Source organism: Echinops telfairi, unplaced genomic scaffold (assembly GCF_000313985.2).
Source record: "Echinops telfairi isolate 266 unplaced genomic scaffold, ASM31398v2 ScPeMD7_1;HRSCAF=3_0, whole genome shotgun sequence".
NCBI lineage: Eukaryota > Metazoa > Chordata > Mammalia > Afrosoricida > Tenrecidae > Echinops > Echinops telfairi.
Genome location: NW_022103896.1, coordinates 84,599,268 through 84,604,537, shown reverse-complemented (window position 1 = coordinate 84,604,537; position 5,270 = coordinate 84,599,268).

Below are 5,270 nucleotides of genomic sequence, written 5' to 3'. Positions count from 1 at the left end.
TGCCCCCAGAACTGTGCTATTTTAAATGATGACTTTCTGGACATAGATCACCAGATCTTTCTTCTGAAGTGCTTTTGAATAAATGGGAGCCTGTAAACTTTAAGTTAGCAAGTAAGCATGTTAATCATTTGCACCACTCAGGGATTCTACTTTCAGATAAATATAAATATAACAGGACACAAATTCGAAAGAGTAGCCCTATTTTACCTAGCGCTTATCACAACTATCAAGGTTAACCTCCGGTCTTCGATGAGTGCCATTTCTGACACAGACAATACTGAGTGGTCAGGTATCCATGAGGAAACTGGACTGGGGAGATTTTTAAAGGACGGTGACTCTTTTGCATGCACCCCTCAGCAGTGTCCCACACATCCGAAATTTGCACAGAGTCATGATGGTCTTCTTGTAGGCCACCCTACCGGGTGCAGGGGGCACCAGAGTAAGCAGCACATATTGTCTTGGCTGGGCAGATGCTTTAATCATACTCAATTGGCACAAAATAAGCAATTCCAGGGAACACAAGTGCGCTTTTCTTGCTAACATTTCTTCATGCGGCAGTTTCCATGGCACCGACCTGCCTGGTTGATGTCTAAATATAGTGATAGAAGATTTCATCTGTTCTCAACTACTAAGAGACGAATGTGAGAATCAAAGGAAAGGAAAGGTCCATATGCTATTATTATTACTATTTTTGCAGTGGGGGTGGGGTGGGGTAAATATTTAAATATATTACCTTTCAGATACAATCAAAACAATGATTTCTATTTGAGAAGTTATTGGTCGTATTTATCACATTGATGCTGTATAAAAGTTAGTTTGTAGGAGTATTGGCTTTGGGGGCGGGGATAAATGAACAACCACTATATTTTAGAATAACTGTTTTTGTAATTTTCAGGGAGGTATGATAGATATAGAAATAAGACAGAAGAAAGATTCTGGAATATTTTAGGCTAAGGGAAAACCAGATTTTTCAAAAGTCTAGCTAAAGTCACAACCCAAAGAGAAAAGATTCATTGAGCTGTTCCAACCTCCAGAAAAAGCGTCCTTTGTCCTGTGAAACACCATGCTTCACAATGGTCACCTCTATTAATAGGTCCTTGAGCCTCGAGTTCAAAATAAGGACTTTCTCCTTTCTTTTTCCAGAATACCGAACAACAACTATAACTTTGAGAAAATTAATGAAATGTAAGTTAAGCAGAAAGAAATTATATTGTATTAAACCATAGCACCAAGTATGAATTCTGCTTTGGAGGGATAAACTGCTTATTCATGCACAATAGATTGATTTATTATAAAACTAGTCTTTTAAAAATGCAAGCCAAGGAAGTGACTTCTTTATCTAGAAAGAGTTTGTACACACCCGTGCATTCACACAGATAGCACAGCTTGGTGTGCTCGGCAGGGGCCATGCCCCTCAGTAACGGCAGCTATGGAGATGTGCTGTACTTTGCACCAGGGCCAGCACACCTGACCCATAAAAGGGCATTAAAAGGAATTATAATACATCCTGTGGATGTTGAGAATCTGGAAATTACCCTTTGAGGCTGTGTACCAACTGTATGCAAGAGAATTGAACACAACTGTGTCTCCGGGGCATTCCAACACCATCAAACATTAATGACGACCTCTTCCCCAGAACAATGTATGCAGGCTAGGAACCCAGCTAAGTGTCTGGGAAGTGAATGGTTAAAGAAGTAAAGAATAAGGATGAGAGCAGGGCCCATCAACCGGGCAGGTATAAACAGAGCCACTTCTAGTCAGGTAAGATGGTCAGGTGTCAGATGATGTCTGTCATCACCATGATAGTTGAAATATCAGTCACAACGGCAGCAGTTAGCGAATCTGCTGATGGAGCAGATGGTGTGCTGACTTTGTTTTACAGGTGATTTGTTACCACTGTCCATCCCAGTTAACCTGGCTGCCTCAATAGGAAGAGGATCAACACATAGTTGGGGTGGATGTATACCTTTGTCTTTGAACCCTCATTGTCTTTTCAGTTTCTCATTTTGCCTGAAACAAAATGTTAGTACTCTTAATGCACCAAAGTTTCTTTCTACTACCAAAAAATATCTGAACACATAATTATCATTAAGATGTTAATAACTTTGCAGAGGTCAACATCAGTAAATATTTACTTTGTAAAAATTAACGGACAAAATGGAAATCTTTCATACAAATGGATAAACATGCAATTTTGTTATTATCTGTCTCTCAATATATGGGGTAATGGGAGCTCAGATGCAGAATTTTCACCTTCCATGTGGGAGGCCTAGGTTTGATTTCCTATAAGGTAACTCAGGCAAGTCTCCACCTATCTTTCAGTGGAGGCGTGTATGTTGCTATGATGCTGAACAGATTTCAAACAGATGGACTAGGAAAAAAGGCCTGGCCATTCCCCGCAGTAAAATCAGCAATGAAACACTACCAATCATAATGATCTGATCCTCAACCAATGATGGGGATGGTGAGGGATATCCTAGGGTCACCACGAGACAGGGTCAAACACAACAGCAGCTAACAACAACAACAAAAAGTGTGTAGAAGGCTGAGTAAGGTACCTCAGTCAGAGGAAAGTAATGAGAAGGAATAAAGATTAATGCCATTAGATTTTGTTAAGACGGAAACATATTGAGCTACCTCAAGGAACTTTTTTTTGTTTTTGATTCCAGGTTTTTTCCTGTGGTTTTAAACAATGTTGTATAGTAAACACCATCTCGACTTTTGATTTAGCATATGAAGTAGTTAGTTTATTGTGGCAACCTGGCCCATAAACACATGTGGAGTTAACTGAAGGGTGGATGGATAAATGGTTCAGTGAGCCTCCCCTTTCGAGTTCTCAGGTCTCCTGCTTTTTGATGGTCGGACCAGGGTGCAGCTGCCTTAGCCAGTTCCCTGCTTTAGCTGGCAAGGCTCACTTCCTGCAAGACATCCCTGAGGAGAAGCCACATGGACCTACCTTGATGCAACCCTGGGTGCTGGAGCAGCTGTGTGGAGGCCCCTGCCAGCGCTGAGATGCTTACACATTCACTGACTCAGCTTTCCTCCTGCAGTCGGCATCATTGCGTCTGTTTTGTGAGATGGAGGAGAACTTTGTGGATTGGTGTTGGATATATGGATTAATGGGTTAATATTGGACTTGTGGGCTTAGGTAGCACTGGGTTGGGATGTTTTCTTGATGAGCACTGAACCTTTATATAAAACTTTCTCTTATACATGAGTTTCTGTGGATTTGTTTCTCTAAAGTACCCAGACTAACACAGCATATCATTAATGGAACTGTCTCCAGCTGACTTTTGTGATGAATTTGAAATAACCGAGTTTCTGTTTCTTTGAGGGGAAGCAGGAGAGAAATAAGGTAAATATGAGAGATGGGTTGGTCTCTTTTTCAAATCATTTTGCAAATCTACCTTCCCTATCTTTTTGCAACCACAATTATTTTATCATCTAACACTCTCATGTGGAAACTCTAGCCATGGTCTATACATTATTCTTTAGTTTTACAATATCAATGCCTTAAGTAGATTTCCATTAGTTCATCTCACCATATTTGTATGTACAAATGAACAGAAATTATAACTTGTATGTTTTAGCCATCAGTAAATCCCCCTTCTCAATATGATCACTTGAATCAATGTCCCCGTGCTGTGGCAGAATCACTATTGATTCACTTACCTCTATCATGCTGATTTTTTTTCTACAAAATTATATTTGATAATGTAATGTCAGCTCTCAGAATCAGCATATCCTCCAAGTCCCAAGAGAGGTCCTACTCTTCAGTTCAAGCACAATGGCAGGGAGGAGTTTCTTTTCTGATCATCACTGTGGGATCATAGCCATGGACAGAGCCTGTCTAGGACACCCATTATCATTTAATCAACTTCATCTCATTGTAATCCTATATAGGGTTTCTGATACTGAAAATCTATATGGGATAAGATAGCCTCATCTTTCTCACTCAGAGTGACTAGTAGGTTCAAACTGCTATCATACAATTAATAGTCCAACATATAACCCACTATGCCTGTGGCTCATTATTGTTCTCATTGTTGTTAGGTGCTATTGAGTTAAGTTTCAAGACTCAGTGCCCATATGTACCACAGGATGAAACCCTGCCTGGTCCTGTGCCATCCTCCAAACTGTTCTTAGATTCGAGTCTAGGTTGCAGCCACTATGTCAATCCATCTTGTTGACAGCCTTCCTATTTTACACTGTACTTCTACTTTACCAAGGGTGATGCCCATCTCCAGGGACTGATCTCTCATAACATGTCCAAAGTACTTGAGGCAAGTCTTGCTATACTTGCCCCTTCGAAGCATTCTGGCTGTACTTCTTCCAAATCTTTGCCAGCACCATACGGAGTTGAAATGAATCAATTCTTGTATGATCTTCCTTATTCAATTTCCAACTTTCACTTGTGTATAAGACAATTTAAAATACCATGACTGTGGTAAATCACACCTTAGTTCTCAGAGTAACATCTTCAGCTTCCAAAGCTTTAAAGAGGTCATGTGCATAATATTTACCTAATGTAATGTGTTCTTTGACATCTTGACTATTAGTTCCATGACCATTGTCTGTGGATTTAAGCAAGACAAAATCTTCAACAACTTCAATCTTTTCTCCATTGATCATGATCATAATTGGTCTAGTTGTAGGGAGGTCGGTCTTCTTTACATTGGGTTGTAATACATCCAGAAGGCTGCAATCTTTGAACTTCAAGTCATCTTCACTTTCAGCAAGCATGTTTGTGTGATCTGCATGTCACACGTTGTTAATAAACCTTCCTCCAATCCTAATTCTGTGCTCTTGTTCATATAAACTGGCTTCTTTAATTATTTGCTCAGTGCACAGATTGAGTAAGTGTGGTGTTAGGATATAACCCTGACATACACCTTTCCCAATTTTTAAATCATCCAGCATTCCCTTGTTCTGTTCATACCACTGCCTTTTGATTCATGTAGAAGTTAAGCATGAGCACAATTAGGTGTTCTGGAATTCCCATTCTTTTCAAGGCTATATACATAGTTTCTGATGTCTCTCATAGTCAAATGCCTTTTCATAGTCAATGACACCCAAGTAAACATCCTTCTGACATTCTTTGCTTTCAGCCAATATCCATCTAATATCTGCAGTTATATCCCTTGTTTTACACACTTCTGAATCTGGCCTGTACTTCTGTCAGCTCCTTTTTAATGTACTGCTGCAACCATTGTTAGATGATCATCAGCAAAATTTTACTTGTATGTGATATTAATGATATTGTTCTATAA